The sequence below is a fragment of the Myotis nattereri genome, assembly GCF_964212035.1.
Source record: "Myotis nattereri genome assembly, chromosome: 11".
Lineage (NCBI taxonomy): Eukaryota > Metazoa > Chordata > Mammalia > Chiroptera > Vespertilionidae > Myotis > Myotis nattereri.
Genome location: NC_138086.1, coordinates 25,815,005 through 25,832,816, shown reverse-complemented (window position 1 = coordinate 25,832,816; position 17,812 = coordinate 25,815,005). Strand labels below are relative to the sequence as shown.

Here is a 17,812-nt window from a genome sequence, read left to right as displayed (position 1 = left end):
AAATATAAACACAGGTTTATCCTTAGCCAACCATGTTCCACCTTTTTATCATTCACTTGATAAGGGACCTCAGATAGGCCAAATTGTTAAATGATACAATCAGAATTAAAAAAAAAATTGGCTAAACAGTTTGATAACTCAAATATAATAAAATAAGGGTTAGTAAGGATACATGTAAGATCCTGAATTAAGGTAGAATGTAGATTCTGAAGAATGGTCTTAAAGTAGCATATAATCACAATATATGGAAATTAAATAGCATACTCTTAAACATCTAATGAGTCAAATAAGAAATTAGAATAAACATTGGAAAATCCTTTTATATGAATGAAAATACAAACACAACTTGTCAAAACCTATGGGATGCAGTGAAAGCAGTGCTCAGGGGGAAATTTATAGCAGTAAACGCCTATATTAAAAAAGAAGGAAGATCTCAAATCAGTAATTCAACTTTATATCCTAGAATTTAAAAAAAGAAGAGCAAACTAAATCCAAAGCTAGCAAAAGGAAGGCACTAAAAATGATTAAAACTGAAATAAATGAAAATGTAAAAACAATAGAGAGAATCAATGAAACAAAAAGTTGGTTTTTGAAAATATCAACAAAATTGACAAAGCCTTTAACTATACTAATCAATAAAAAAAGAGGAGCCAAAAAGTTAGCTCAAAATGAATCAACATCTAAATGTAAGAGTTAAATTCATAAAACTTTTAGAAGAAAACATAAGTATGACTCTTCATGACCTTAGATTGGCTATGGATTTTTGGATATGATAACAAAGGCATATGCAATAAAAGAAAAAATAATTTTAAAGGATATTATCAAGAAAGTGAAAAGAAAACCCACAGAATGGGAGAAATTATTTGCAAATCATAAGGGTTTACATAGTATCCAGAATATATAAAGAACTTTTAAGACTCAACAACAACAGAAACAATGCAATTAAAAAATAAGCAATGGATTTCAATAGACATTTCTCCAAGGAAGATAAACAAATGGAGAACAAGCACATGAAAAGATGCTGAATATCATTACTCATTAGAGAAATGCAAATCCAAACCACTATGAAATACCACTTCACACCTACTAGGATGTCTATAATTTATTTATTTTAAAATAAATTTATTCCAGAGAGGAAGGGAGAGGGAGAGATAGAAATATCAATGATGAGAGAGAATCATTGATTGGTTGTCTCCTGCACTCGACGCACTGGGGATCGAGCCCACAACCCAGGCATATTCCCTGACCCAGAATCGAATTGTGACCTTCTGGTTCATAGGTCGACACTTGATCACTGAGCCACACCAGCTGGGCAGGAGATGTATAATTTTAAAATGTAAAATAATAAATGTTAGTGAGGATGTGGATAAATTAAACATGCTAACAATACTGGTGGGAATGGTGCAAACACTGTGGAAAACAGTTTGGTGGTTCTTCAAAAACTGAAACAGAATTACCATATGAACCAGCAATTTCACTCAGACATATGCTCAAAAAATTGAAAATAGGTACTCAAGCAAATACATGTGCATATATAATCATAACAGCACTATTCACAGTAGACAAAAGATTAAAACAATCCAAATGTCCATCAGTGTGTAAATGGATAAACAAATTGTGGCATATCCATATAATGGGTTATTATTCAGCCATAAAAAGGAATGAAGTGCTGATACATGCTACAAATGAATGTACCTAAAGAGCATGCTGAAAGAAGCCAGATACAAAAGTCACATATTGTATAATTCCATCTATATGAAATGTCCAGAACAGGTAAGTCCACAGAGACAGAAAGCAGATTGGTAGTTGCCAGAATCTGGGGGCAGGGGGAAAGGGGAATAATTGCTTAATGGTAATAGGGTTTTCTTCTGGGGTAATGAAAATGTTATGGAACCAGATAGAGGTGATGGTTGTATAACATTGTGAATGTACTGACACTGAATTGTTCACTTTAAAATGGGTGAATTTTACGTTATGTAAATGTCACCTCAATCTAAAAAAAAAATAGAGTATAAAATACACAGGAACTTAAGAGGTAAACCAACTTTATCTGGGTTTTTTTCTGATGAAAGAAAAGTAATAAAAGTATTAAATTGTGTATTTAGTTATCTAGTACCAATTAAAGTATTAAAATTATTTGGAGGAGGAAAGCATACATTCATTAATATGAATATGCTAGAGGCCTGGTGCACAAAATTTGTGCGCTGTAGGTCGGGGGGAGAGGAGTGTGTCCCTCAGCCCGGCCTGCGCCCTCTCACACTCCAGGACCGCTCACTCCTTACTGCCCACCTGCTTGCTGCTCCTTAGTGCTACCACGGAGGTGGGAGAGGCTCTCACCAACGCCGCTGCGCTCGGCAGCCATGAGCCCAGCTTCTGGCTGAGCGGAGCTCCCCCTGTGGGAGCACACTGACCACCAAAGGGCAGCTCTTATGTTGAGCGTCTGCCCCCTGGTGGTCAGTACACATCATAGCGACCAGTCATTCTGGTTGTTCTGCCCTAATGGCGATAAGGCTAAGTGACCAGAACAACTGGCTGCTATGATGTGCACTGACCATCAGGGGGCAGACGCTCAACGCAGGAGCTAGCCCCTGGTGGTCAGTGCACTTACACAGGGGGAGTGCTGCTCAACCAGAAGCCGGACTCACAGCTGGAAAGTACAGCAGCAGTGGTGGGAGCCTCTCCCGCCTCTGCAGCAGCTCTAAGGAGCAGCGAGCCGAGCAGTAAGGAGCAGTGAGCAGGTGGGTGGTAAGGAGCAAGGGGTCCCAGACTGAGAGAGGGCACAGGCTGGGCTGAGGGTCTGCCCCCCCCCCTGCATGAATTTCGTGCACCAGGCCTCTCGTATAGATATATATACATACTGGACAGTAATAAACCCTAAGTTCTGGAGATTCAACATATTCTCCTGAAAAAAAAATTTCGTCTAAGTGTTGGTAAGTTACCAGAGACTCTAATACCTCTAGTCATTCCATGGCTTGTAGGTTATTTTTGTTAAAAACATAACAAAAAACTACAGCTTATACGTTTGCTATGATGTTTTGTGTTGTTATAGTCTGTTGCTGAAGGATATCCTAAATGCATATTTTTGGCTGCAGTCTGACGTCTGTTTACCAAATCTATTTTTTCCACCTGTTCACTTAAACAAGAATTTTTACATTGCTTACTAATGTGCCAGAAGATTTTCTAAATGCTTTACAAATATTAAGTTATTCAATCCTCATGCCAACCCTCTGATGTGGGTTCTATTATTTTCCCCATTTTACTGATGAAAAGTCCTGAGGCATACTTTGGTGAGAAAATGGCCCAAGTTCACACAGCCACTAATTAGGGAAGCCAAGACTCGAGCCCAGGCTTTAAACTCTCCATACTCTTAATCACAGTGACACACTGCCTCCATACAAAAGGGGGTACATTTAGAAAGCACCTTTTGTAGGGAAGGCAGATGGAAAGTGCACCCCAGATAGTGATAAATACAGTATTGACAATCAGTACACCATTCCACAGTAATTATTTCTGTTTTTGATAGAGTTTCTAGACTGGAAAAAGGAGTGAATTCAGCATAAATTGTGTTTGTGGACAAGGCATTTGCCAAGATGCCTCATGATTTACTTTAGAAAATATGTAATAATGTAGCTGGTTTCTAGATCAAGTAAGTGAATTCATATCCAGTTGAACGACCATATCCAAAGACTAGTACTTACTGAATTTCCTTTCAACCTGTTAGGAAGCTTCTTGTAGCAGGTCACAGGACTTTGTGCTGCCTCAAGTCCTAGTAAAACTTTTTAGCAATGTTGTCTGTTACGGCCAAAGGTGATCCTGAGGGAGGGGAGGGGGGGACGGGGGGGAGGGTGAAAGGATTGAGAAAAGACAGACAAGAGAATGAAAGCTGGGTCTCGGTGGGATGCTGCTCCCTGATGAGGAGACAGCGCCAGCGCCCACAAGCCGTGTCTTTATTTTATAGCAGATGCCACGAGGCAAAGTAGGGGCATGATCAAGTTGTTTACAGCATTCTCATGAGTTTCAACCCTACTCAACTACATGCACCTGAACTCTATCACAAGGCACGTGGGGCCACGTGTTCGGACCATAGGTTCAAGCTTACAACCACAGCCGTTGGCTATGATTGTGCTGGGAGGGCCCTGCCCTCCAGCTGGGACTTGCACGAGACAATGAGAGGACCCTGTCCTTTCATTAGTCCGAGGCTTGAACCTGGCCAAAACACTGTAGCCGCGCCCTATAGTTGTCAATAAAGGACATCGTTAGAAAATCAATCCAATTTGAAGAAGATATCTAACTGGTCCTATGGGAGAGGTTTGTTAACATACTAACGGCTAGAATGGAGAAAATTAATCTAACAAGCTGGAATTTAACAGCCATGAGAAGTCCTTTACTCAGATACAGAAAAACAAACTGTCCGAGATCTGGGTGGGGGAGAGATGGCTTAATAACATCACATGGGGGAGAGAAAAAAAGAAAAGAAGCTTAAGGGTTTCCGTTGGCTGGAAGCTAAATATGAGTCAATGGCAAGTTGTGGCTACTTAGCAAAGCAAAACAAAACCCTAAAGAAATCTTAGCCTGGAAAAACAGAATTATAGTAAAAGAACTCTTTGTTCCATTAGTCAGCCCATACCTGGGAATTGAGTACTATTTCAGGTATTGCATCAGAGAGGGGCAGCATCAAACTATAGGGGTCCAGAATGGGATAGGAAGGTGCAAGGCTGAAACCATCTCATGAAGAATGTCTGCAGGAATGGGAAATATAATTAGTCAGGGATTTAATGTCTTCAATTATCTGGGCAGGTGCCAATGGGAGGCAGTGTTCAAAGAGAGAGTTCGTATGAGATAAATTACTTACTCTGTGCTACTCCCTTCTATAGAAAATCTACATAAAGGGAGCTTAACGTTGAGTGCTTACTGTGAACCAGGAAGTAATAACCACTTTACATCCCCACACCAACTCTCTGAGACAGTTATTGGTATGTTTCTGACACCTTACCAGTATTCTACTAACTCTTCCTTTTGAAGATCAAGCGAGGGGAAAGCATATGCTTGTCAAGGTAAACACACTATTTGATGCTGGATCCTACGATTCAACTTGAAGTTTCATGATCAACTTCAGAAAGAAGGGCTCTTTGCTCCCACGATCCAACACAGTCGTGAACCATTTACTTTCTGTACTCAGACCAGAATCAGAATGGGGCAAGGCAGTAAGTGAACTTCAAGGAGGTTGTCAAATCCAGGAGCAGTGCCTGAGTAACAGGACTTGCCTCTGTTACCAAACAAAAGGACTTCATTCGCCTGCCTGCATCAAAATCGGACGGGAACAGCAGATTGCAGCAAATGAAGTGAAGGTTTATGGAAGGAAATGTCACCAAAACCAGAGTCACAGGTGAGCTGTTGCTCTAAGACCTGGCTCCCTGGTGGCTTCTAGGAAATGGGTTGTACAAGGGACTAAGGGAGTTAGGCTCGTGGTCTCCATTGATTGGTTAGCACTAGGGTAGAGAATAGTTGATCATTGCATCTGGTCCTGATATCAGCCCTGGTGTCATTCTGCTTAGTTTTGCAAGGATTTGTTCAGTGGGATGGTTTTGGTTTCTGGGCCTGGAGCTGAAACATAACTGAGGCCAAGATGTTATCTATAGATTGACCAAAATCTGTCTCTGTGGACAACAGACTCAAGGCTTTGTTCCTAAGATTATGTGATGCTGGCCAGAACCTCATTGTCCTGGGGGCTTCATGACTAAGGGGGTGGACCTGCAAAGGAGAGGGAGGTAGCTGATTCAGGGTGCTCCCAGGCTGCCTGAGGCCAGTTTGAGCCAACCTCCATCTTGAGGTTTAGTTTATAAATGAGAACTTGAAGATCATATTCAAGAAATTATTTGAAAAAAAAAATACTAAGGGAAGTATTTGAATTTCAATCCATCATTCCTGCACCTCCATAGGAAATAGAAACCCTGCTCTCTGGTGCCCTGGACTTTCCAGATGCAGGCCACATGCGTCTTTCGGACTTCGTTTTCCATTACATCCCTACATGGGTCCCTCATTTCATCTAAGCTGAAATTCTCATCCCTAGTATCATACTGCCACACCTTTTCCTGTTATTGTTTCCTTTACTTGGAAAGACTCTTTTCTCTCTCTTTCAAAATCATACTCATCACTTCAAAATACCATCCCCTTCATGAAACCCGTTTTTACCAGCAACCCACACACCCTGGGTGAGATGTTTTCTTCGCTGAGCTCCACAGGCCATGTCTAAGACTATTTGTATGGCACTTAGGTTACTACTTAATCAGTCTCCAAGACCAGCTCACATAGTGTGGTATACAGATTTAACATATTTTGTCCCCTAGGTTTATAAACACAGAATACCCTAATGGTTTTATACTGCATAATGACTCATTGTAACACATTTTCTAAGTGGAAAAAACAACTCAAGGAAATGGAAGGCAGAAACACATTTTGCCCTCAGCACTTGTGCAACAGGTTATTTGAACCATCTATAATTGGCAGTGCACAATGAGGGAACAGCGCTGTTTTTCTTCTAGCTTTGCCTTCAAAAACACTGTTGGCTCTCTCTCCTGTGCCTTGGAGATGTCGCAGGCAGATCCAATGACTCTCAATTCACTCTTGGGTATTAAAACAGTCTCCCTTTTCAGGTATTAAAAGGTACACCTAGCTAAAGACTTCAAATTGTCATCCATTTCAAGGTGTCACCCTCCCCTCAGCTCAGAACTGATTTTTGCTCTTTGCTTTCTCCTCCCCCAGTTCGTTCTGGCAAGGTCTCCTAGAGTCGCTCCTAATAAGCTCCTGGAATATCTCCTTAAACTTTGGGGAAAATGATGCTCACAGTAAATCAGGCAGAGATGCTGGAAATTCCTTGGCAGAGGAACAGGTTAAAGGCTCAGAAAGGTGAGCATCTTAGAACTGACTGATGGTGCAACGCCAGAGAACCACTAAATGACCAGGAGACACAGAGGCACTGTCTTCACTGAAGCAGGAAGGAATGCTTCATGGGGGAGACACCAGCATCTGACAAAGGCAGTGTTGTCTGTCCTCATTGCATGAACATCGTAGAGTGCACTTACACAAGCCTGGATGGCAGAGCCAACACTGACATTGGGAAATATTTCTGGGAAACTGGGCTCCCTGGTGTCAGTGGAGATAATAGGATTCTGGAAGAGCAGAAGCAAGTCCACAGCATAGAACTATCAGAGCGAAGGTAAGATTGGTGAAATTAATTGGCTGCATTAATTGCCACAATAAGCCTCTAGGAAGACAGGTTAATGCAATTCTCTGAGTGAATAGCAAGGCCAGAGTGACAACCAGGAGGCCTAGACTCTCAAGAATCTGTGGCAAGGACTAATAAACCATGGTGTCTAGGAGCAAGATGTATGGGCAGGCAAATGAGGTACTAATTGATTTATATATCCAAAAAAGATCTTGAGTGGGTTAGTACCACAAAGAAAATCTGGTCTCTTGTCTAGTTTCAAGAGTTGAGGTGGATTTCAGATTCAGAATCTATTGATTGACTTGTTGTGCCCCCTTGAGGAAGGTGGCTGAAACACCATAGTAAGTCCTTAGAGTAGCTATTAACAATTCTTCCTCAAAGGGACCTAACAGATTTTTATCAGATTAACTGTACACTGAGTAAAGTAAATATTTGAGTATTTTAAGGGCTGTGGATAAGCTGAGATGGATACCAAGTGACCCAAAATATCATCAGCCTCTTTATTAGAGAGGATGTTCAGCGGCCAAGTGATAGATGGAGTCCTAGCCCAAGTCCAAAGGCTATGGAATACTTAGAAACTGGAAGAGCCCTCTCATTGGCTCTCTGTGGAGTGATTGGAAAGGCTAAGACAGTGATGGCAAACCTTTTGAGCTCGGCGTGTCAGCATTTTGAAAAACCCTAACTTAACTCTGGTGCCGTGTCACGTATAGAATTTTTTTTGATATTTGCAACCATAGTAAAACAAAGACTTATATTTTTGATATTTATTTTATATATTTAAATGCCATTTAACAAAGAAAAATCAACCAAAAAAATGAGTTCGCGTATCACCTCTGACACGCGTGTCATAGGTTCGCCATCCCTGGGCTAAGAGGAAACCCCTAAAAGATCTCCCTGATCTGCAACCCTAGGCAAAGATGGTAAGTTGAAAAAAATAGAACATCCTGCAGTGAGTTGCTCACTCTCAACCACTTAAAGGAGGCAAGAGTGACTATCTCCATAATAGCCCATTCAGTTAACCAGTTTAATCCTTGTTTAAATTAAATAGATCGTGGAGGATGACAATGAACCTTGATTACCTGGACATTTTGGACACTGGTCCACTATACTGATGACACCATGCCAGTTGGACCCGGTAGCAGAAAGTGACTAGAGCTGTGAATGCTTAGGTAAGAGATGTATTCCTCGGATGATAGGGAATAAACCTGTGAATATTCAGGGATCTAACACATCTGTGGCATTTTTTAGAGGTATAATAGTTTAGACCAGGGGTTGGCAAACTATGGCCTGTGAGCCCACTGACTTTTCAAAATGTTTTTATTGATTTTTTTAAGAGAGTGGGGAAGGGAGAGGGAGAGAGAGGGAGAGAGAGAATCATCCATCGGCTGCCTCCTGTGCCGGAAGCCAATTCCAGCATGTCAGTAGGGCTGAATCATCTGGAAATGGCTGAAGGCATTTCTCCAAGCCTGAAAAGGTTGCATAAAATGATTGCTTGCTGCCAGACAGCTGAGGACATTTCAGGCTACATGTTATTGCCTCCTACTGGCCAAACACCTGAACAACCGTAGGCAATTCCCCAATCTGACAATAGATTGTGTATATAAACCCTGGCCTTTGATGTATATCTACCTTGCCTTGGGACAAATTGTGTTAATAAATAGAAAGGGGTCCTGAGACAAGGAGAACTTAGTTCCTTTAGCTAAATCTTCTCTGACTCCCCATAATGCCTTTCAAAATTATGTTTTGTCTCTGGACTCTTTATTAGTTTAAGCACAGCGCCTTCTCCAGATTCCTGAGCCCTTCTAGATGCTGGATCAAGACCACCGGCATTACTCCTGCACACACCCACCCACACCCCTCACACCCCCCACACCCCACACCCCGGGATCAACCCAACTCGGGCATATGCCCTGACCAGGAATGGAGTTGATCACCTCTCAGTGAATGGCATGACACTCAACTAACTGAGCCACACTGGCCAGGGTGCCTTTTTTCTTTTTAATGGCCCTAAAGCTAAGAATAGTCTTACATTTTAAAATCGTTGAAAAAAAGAAAAAGAATTCTTTGTCACATGTGAAAAATATTTGAAATTAAAGGTTATATCTATCAGTAAATGAAGTTTTATTACAACAGCCACATGCATTTATTTTCATATTGTCTATGGTTGTATTCGAGTTTTAAGAGCAGACTTGACAAGTTGCAACAGAGACCAGATGTGGAACTCTCATCCCTTCATACTGCTGCTCAGTAAGTCATGATGCACTCAGAAAGCATTTCAAGTGCCAAGCATAGTTTTGTACCATGATATTTTCTGACATTTTGTTTTATTTTATTTTACCAGTGCATATCTTTTATGTCGAAACAAGAAAAGTGGACTTCAAATTTTGCTACAACTGTGCTAAGCACAATGTGTGTCACCATCACCAGATTAAGCACTAATCACAATATTCCAAACTCATAGGAAAGTGACAGTTAAAAAAATTAGGACAGCTAGAATTTCTTCACAAGAATTAAAAATGTAAATGAAGCTGCAACCAAAGCAAGTTTCCAAGCGGCTTATTAGCAAGCAAAGAAAGTGGTTTACCAATATTAAGTTAATAAGATTGTATTTGATTGGAAAAGTTGAAGAAATGTGTCCAGAGAAAATAAACCTGTTTAAAACAATCAACCTATGGTAAAAACAGTTGGTCCAAGAGTTGGGGACCTTGGTTGCAACATCAACAGTTGTTACAAAAAGAAGGCTGATGGTTCTGAGTATTTTTCCCTTGTATCTTAATGAGTTGACAGATGCTACCGGCACTGCTCAGTTGTTTACTTGAGGTAGCAACGCCAGGTTTGAAGTGACTGAAGAATTGGGTTCCATCGTCTGTGTAGAGCAAGTACAAGTGAGAATATTTTCAAAGAAGTTGAGAAAATCTCTAATACAGAACAACCTGAAGTGGAATCTGCTAAGATGTGTTACAACTCCTAGTGGTAGAAATTTGTGTGGAACAGAAAAGGTTTAATTGGACAAATTTACAAAGCTTATGAAAAAGTAGAAGGTTAAAGCGTGCAGTTACTCGTTGTGTGATTTATCGGCAGATACTATGCAGAAAATACAGTCATGTGCTACTTAGCAACAGGGAGATGTCCTGAGAAATGCATCACTCGGCAATTTCGTCGTTGTGTGGACATCGCAGAGTGCACTCACACCGACCTGGGTGGCACAGCCTACTACACACCCAGGCTATATGGGATAACCTATGGCGCCTAGGCCACAGCATGTTATGGTGCCGAATACTGTAGGCAATGTGGTAAGTATTTGTGTATCTAAACATGTCTGAACATAAAAATGGTACAGAAAAAAATAGAATGTAAAAGATAAAAAATGGTGCTCGCTTCGGCAGCAACATATACTAAAAATTGGAACGATACAGAGAAGATTAGCATGGCCCCTGCACAAGGATGACACACAAATTTGTGAAGCATTCCATTTTTTCCCTCTAGTTTAAATTTTACCTTCTAAAGTTCAGATCAAGTTTCATCTCTTTTATAAGGCTTCCCAAATCTTTACCACTCAATAATCAACCTTTTTCCTTTAGTTTTTCAATTGCTTGTCTAGCCACACATTTTAACTTTATCAATGCCACCATATTTGCACTAAAGTTTATTAAATTGAATTCAATCCAATAGTAGGAAAAGCATATTAATTATGCTTAATTATAGCCTGGTCGACATGGCTCAGTGGTTGAGTGTTGACCTATGAACCGGGAGGTCACAGTTCGATTCCCGGTCAGAGCATATGCCCACATTTCAGGCTTGATCCCAGTGTAGGGCATGAAGAAGGCCGCTGATCAAGGATTCGCTCTCATCACTGATGTTTCTATCTCTCTCTCCCTCTCCCTTCCTCTCTGAAATCAATAAAAAAAGAAAAGATAAAAAAGATAAAAAATGATACATCTCTATAGGGTACTGACCATAAATGGAGCTTGCAGACTGGAAGTTGCTCTGGGTGAGTGAGTGGTAAGTGAAAGTGGGGGCCTAAGGCATTACTGTATGCTATGGTAGATTTTATAAACGTACACTTACTGAATTTATATAACAACACAAAATTGACTCAAGCACAAGAGAAAATGATGCAATTGACAGACTTGGTAAACATGATATATATGAGGCTGCTGCTAACATATTTTATGATTAGGAAGAGTACGCTCTAAAATAACAATAAAAGTACGGTAAATACAAAAATCAGAAACATAGTCATTTATTATCATTATCAAGTATTATGCACTGTACATAATTGTATGTGCTATACTCTTTTTTTTATTATATTTTTCTTGATTTCAGAGAGGAAGGGAGAGGAAGAGAGATAGAAACATCAATGATGAAAGAGAATCATTGATTGGCTGCCTCCTGCACACCCCCCACTGGGGATCGAGCCTGCAACCGGGCATGTGCCCTTGACTGGAATTGAACCTGAGGCTCTTCAGTCTGCAGGCCAATGCTCTACCCACTGAGCCAAACCAGCTAGGGCTGTGTTATACTCTTGTATGACTGGCAGAGCAGTAGGTTTTCTTAAACCAGCTTCCCCACAAACACATAAGGAATGCACTGTCCTATGACATTCTGAAGGCTATGGTGTCACGAGGCAACAGAAACTTTCCAGCTCCATTATAATTTTATGCGACCACCATTGTGTATGTGGGCCATAGTTGACCAAAACATCATTATGTGATGCAAGACTGTATTTGAGTCTGTCATGTATTATTAAACCAATAACAAAAATTAACTGTATTCACTTTTGTGAATTTGAGTGTCTTCACTTCTATGAACTTTCTGTCAGCAATAGAAGCGGAATATCCTGACTTGCCCTACCAAACAGCAGTTTGATGTTTTAGTAATGGTAAAGTTTAACTGAGATTTTTCTTTTAGACCAAGGCTGAAATTGAAATTTTTCTGAACAAGAAGAACTACCCTCAAGCCACTATTATGAACGACTTGGGAATTTTTTTGCTAATTTTTATGTGTGATCTGGTATGAATTTTTTCCTTTTAGAGACATATACTGATATATTTATAGATGAAAGGGTTTGATCTTTGGGATTTGCTTCAAATTAATCAGGTGGAGGCCCTGGCCAGTGTGGCTCAGTTGGTTGCACGTCATCCCATGCACAGAGAAGTCTCCAGTTCCATTCCTGTGCAGGCTCGATCCCCAATAGGGGGCGTGCAGGAGGCAGCCAATTGATCTTTCTCTCTCATCAATGTTTCTATCCCCTCTCCCTTCCTCTCTCTCTAAAAAAAAACACAACATATTTTAAAAAATAGCTTTAAGAAAATAAAGTATTAAGCTTTAATTTAAACACTAATGATTAATTGGCATTATTTACACACAAAAAAAATTGGAAATAGCGTAGGAATATACAGCCATGACAAGTACTTGGAAGGCTCTCACAAGGTATAGGCTAAGACTTGTTCCATGTAGTCCCAGCATACAGAATTGAGTCCTACGGGTGGAAGATATAGGAAGGCATATTTTGGCATAAAAAAAAAAAGGCTTCTCTGAACACAACATTTTTCTAAATATTAGTTGGGAGAAGTGAATTCCTGGTCACTGGAAGTGGTTGGGCCAGTCTGATCTTGAAGATCGGGACGACCTTCAGTGCCTCAAGGCACCACCAAACAGACTGTCTGGTTGAGGCTGAACCGGTTAAGTCAACCCTACCATTTCCACTGCAGCCAGAAGCACAGCATTGTTGGTTAGCCTTGGGGCCACCTCAGCTCCTGACCCTGGCTCACTTCCTACACAAACATAGGGCATGGCTGCAGGGAGACAAACCTGTTTATCAGAATTTACGGCTGTGAGTGCGCTGCTTTGCATCTGTTAGATTCCCTAAGGACGATAGTGCAAGGCTGATAATTATGGTGAAGCAACTGTTTGAACTACTTTTTGAGTACTTGGCTTCCAGTCTGGAGGTAGAACTCAATTATTAAGTTACAGAACATTAGAATACAACAACGACAGCAGTATTTTCTGCTTTACAATATTACCTTTTTGTTTTGAAATAAACAAAGTTGGAAGACAGACGCTGCACCCATAAAGAGCTGAAATCAGAGAAGAAAGGAGTCAAGAGATTATTTCCCTGAAATCATTCTTTTCCTCTGAAAGTTTAATCAGAAATGAAGGAAATGGGCTCAGGAGTTCTAGTGCCTTTAGGACTAGTTCCAGATTATTGCAAGGAGCTGGAGTGTGGACTAAAGGGATAGACTCTTCTGGGCCGGCATGATCTGAGAGGCAGGTGGAAAGCGTGAATCTTTGGATTTACCTGAGAGACAGGCCAGAAGGGACTACTTTGGTGGATATGAAAATGCGAATACTTTGGAAAGAGTGGTTTCTAACTACACTGTTTTCCTAACCTAGTTCTGTGTTTTGTTGTTGTTGTTAATCCATACCCAAGGACATTTTTTCCCCCATTGATTTTTAGAGAGAGCGTAAGAGAGAGGTAAAGACAAACAGAGAGAGAGACAGATCAATTGGTTGCCTCCCACATGCATCCAGCCAGGACCAGGGATCGAACCTGCAACTGAGGTATGTACCCTCAACCAGAGTCGAACCCGAGATCCTCTAGCCAATGAGCAAAACAGGGTAGGGCTCTGTGTCTGGACTTTTAAGAAAATACTTGGTACTTGATTTATTTTGAAGAATATGTATGAGTGAGGCCTGTGTTGCTTTATTAGAATCATTAAAACCAAGAAAAGAGGTTGGTAAGAGAAAGAATGAGCTGGGGCTTGTGGATATTTTTTTATTTTCAGAAGCCTGACCCCCTCTTATGACTCCACAGCCTTTGCCCTGGTGGAAGAGTGACAACAATGTGTCTTGCTTGTGCCAACAGAAGGCCAAAGCCCCAAATCCAGAGACAGGCTGAGGAAGATACGTAAGTGAAGTCATGGTGTGGCGACCTCGACCAACAACTTCACAATGGATAAGATTGTATTGGACACGGGAGTGCAATGTGCAGAGAGCCAACACGCAGAAGGCAACAGGGCTGCTCAAAAAGTGGAGCCTCACAACCTGCTCTTTCTAGTGATGTCCAGAGACTGGCGTTTGCAATGTTAGCAAGACAATAAAAAAAGAAAAGAAAAGAAATTAATAAGGGATCTGCCAGGCTTCTCCACTGTAAAGTCACTCTTTGCCCCTTGGTAATTGTCCTAGTCAGCTCAGGCTGCTGTAACAAGTTACCATGGACTGGGGTGGCTTACACAGCAAACATTTATTTCTCACAGTTCTGGAGGCTGGAAGTCCAACATCAAGGTTCCAACAAATCTAGTGTCAGATAAGAACCATCGCATTGTGTCCTGATGTGGTGGAGAGGGGAGGGAGGGAGGGAGGGAGAGAGAGACAGAGAGAGAGAGAGAGAGAGAGAGAGAGAGAGAGAGATCTCCCACGTCTCCTCATAAGAGCACTAATCTCATTGATGAGGGTGTCCCTCTCATGACCCAATTACTTCCCAAAGGTCCTGTCTCCAAATACCATCACATTGGGTGTTGGGATTTGAACCCACGAAATTGAGGGGGGACATAAACATTCAGTCCATAATTGTAATTAATAAGCATTTTTTGGAGAGGTACTTTGAGATTAGGTAAATATCCTATTCCTCAGTACCCGCTGGTGATTCTTGGATGGACTAGTTATTAATATGATTGCCCATCGTTTCTTCTATATTTATACTTGGCAATATGCTGTGAGGAAAACTTTTAATTTTCATTTATTTATTTCAGTCTCACAGACCCCTCTCCTATTCAGTGTGTCATAATCCATTAGTGTCATTAATTTTTATGCTCTAAATGAGCTGGCCTCTGTGCCTGTAGCCAGGACCCCCTCATTCATGAGCACTCCCTCACTTTCTGGTGGAAAAATATATTCCCTGCTTCAACCCTGGAATTAGATATTTCTCCAAGCAACCCTAGTCTGTTTTAATGGAGAATGGTACATACACATCTATAGTTCCACAAATCTTTACATCTCAATTTCTATGCCAATCTATCTCTATGGAAAACCACGAGTTCACACTAATTCTAATCCTGTTCCACAGGGGCCATTCTAGGTTTGTATCTTTTCATAGTTGTCATCTCTTACAGTGAGAAATCTGACTCCGTGGCTGACTACGTACTAGTAATTTGTAGAATCCAGTGGAAAATGAAAATGCAGGGGCCCTTGTCCAAAAAGCAGGGGAAAGATGCCAATAAAGGTACTGCATATAAATCTTTTTCCTTTTTCCAGGGTCTCTCTCTCTGTCTCTCTCTCAACTAGTCACACCTGTTTTTATTTGTTAATGTCAAAATGGTAAGTTATTAGCATGAATTTTACTGCTCATCTTTCTATTATGCAGTATCAGTTTTAAATGCAAACAGGAGAGCATTGAACTCATATGGAAAATCAGTAGAACATAACACAACTCATATTTTGGAGCTCATACACACAGATGTATGTTGTTTTACCAGGACAGTGGAAACATTGCACAAAACTAATTCAACTGTTTTTATTTCACTTCTTGATGTACACACATTCTTCCAACATGTTCTTCATTTGTTTTACTGATGAATAAGGTTGTGCCAAAAGGAAAAGAAACTATGGTTTGCCCTATTTTTTTCTTCTACATCATCTTCAGTACAAGTGACTGTCTAACAAACAGAAGTAACACAAGTAAGGGTTCATGTGGCTAGGTCAGGACCACCGAATGACCTCCTTATCTTAAGGTCAGCTGATCCGGGACCTTAATTATATCTGTAAAATCCCCTTTATCATACAATATAACACAATTATGTGAATGTTATCACATTCAAATATTGGGGGACCTTTTAGAATTTTGCCTACTACATCTAGCTTGAAATAGACAATGGCTGCAGCCATCAGAGGGAGTGTGGCCCTGCCAAACCTTGATTTTGAACTTCTAGCCTCCGGAGCTGTGAAAGAATATGTATCGGGTTTTTGAAGCACGACTTGTGTGGTAATTTGTGATGGAGTCCTAGGGAAACTGCTATACTGGAGGAAGAAATAAAAACTGGAATAATCAGAATACTGCTGTTCGTAGGAAAACAGCAAGGGGTATGAATTCAGCTTATCAATAAATATGACAGCCATTATCTTTAATTTCCAGGATTCTTCAAAGACTGGGCAGTAAGGGTATAATTTTGCAGATTGTGATGGCCCAAGGCCCCTGCGAAGCTACCATACACAAGCTGTCTTTGTCCCTGCTTCTCTCCAGAGCTATTCGCATGGCTTGACTCATAGAGATACTGCTGTGGCCGTTCTCCTCCACTCATGCTTGTCTGGCCCCCTGAAAGCTGTGTCCTGGTAGAAAGCAGACCTAGTGCTATGGCCCATCACCAAGCCCTGTTCAAATCATAGTTAGGAGGAAGTTGATAGTAGGGGGGGTGGGGGATATACCTGTTTCAAGTTTGGAGTAGAACAAACAGAATGGAAGGGATGGAATAACGACAGTTTTTCAATTCCTATTTTAGCCTCATTATTAGACCTGAGTGGAGATAGGAGTAAAAATTTGATCATGAATTAAGACTGACATTCTCCACCTATCACCCTGGACTGCAAAGTGATCATCTCGGTCCCAGTTTAAGAGTGTCACGCAGTCCATGAAATTTATGATTATTTGTAGAGTCCTTCATGGCTCACTCAGAGTATGTGGGTGGGCCCTATGGGTTGTAACAATTAAGAGACATGATTTCAGTTTTCTCAACTGTAAATCCAGAATAAATACTTTTCATCCATCCATTCATCCATCCATTATCCTTCATCCATTCATTATCCTTCATCCATCCAACAGATATTGAGGCACAGGGGATACGACACCAAATGAACCAGACACCAATTCCTGCTCTTACAGAGCTTACATTCTACTGGGTAGAAACATAACAAGCAAGCAAGCAAGCAAACAGTAAGTAAAATATATATATGTTAGTTAAATAAATGCTGTGGCAGAAAATAAAACAGAAGGGAAAGAGAAAGAAGCAGAGGAGATGGATTAATTTTAAATAAGGTGGTGAAGAAAGGCCTCACTGAGAAGATGATAAATAAGCAAAGGCCTGAAGAAGATGTAGAAGAGAATCACTCAGCTACCTGAAGGTAGAGCATACCAGACAGCAAGACATGAGTGGGGAAGATAAGGACACATATGTAATACCTTAATCAATAAAGAAAAGAAATTTTAAAAAGAAGAACTCAAGGGGCAAACACAGTGGTAAACACAAACCATCTCTCTTGTGTAATTTTTAAATGATGGTCAAGGTTGTGAAAGAGAAATAGCAAAATGGGCTGCTTCCAAATCTGGGCTATTATAAATAATGCTGCAGTGAACACAGGGGTGCACATATTCTTTCAAATCAGTGTTTCAGGTTTCTTCAGAAAAAGTCCCAAACGTGGGATCACTGGGTCATAAGGTAGTTCCATTTTTAATTTTTTGAGGTAACTCCATACTGCTTTTCACACTGGCTGCACCAATCTGCATTCCCACCAACAGTGGACAAGAGTTCCCTTTTCTCCACATCCTTGCAAATACTTGGTTTGTTGATTTATTGATGACTAGTGACCCGGTGC

The 17,812-nt window shown here is 40.8% G+C and overlaps 1 long non-coding RNA gene across 1 annotated transcript; it reads left to right on the top strand.

Moving 5' to 3' along the window:
• Positions 1-6,762: 6,762 nt before the first annotated feature.
• Positions 6,763-14,323, top strand: LOC308526885. Its single transcript, XR_013996583.1, has 4 exons — positions 6,763-6,906; positions 8,274-9,472; positions 9,567-10,518; positions 14,094-14,323. It is a non-coding gene; the product is annotated as an uncharacterized lncRNA (long non-coding RNA).
• The last annotated feature ends 3,489 nt before the right edge of the window (positions 14,324-17,812 follow it).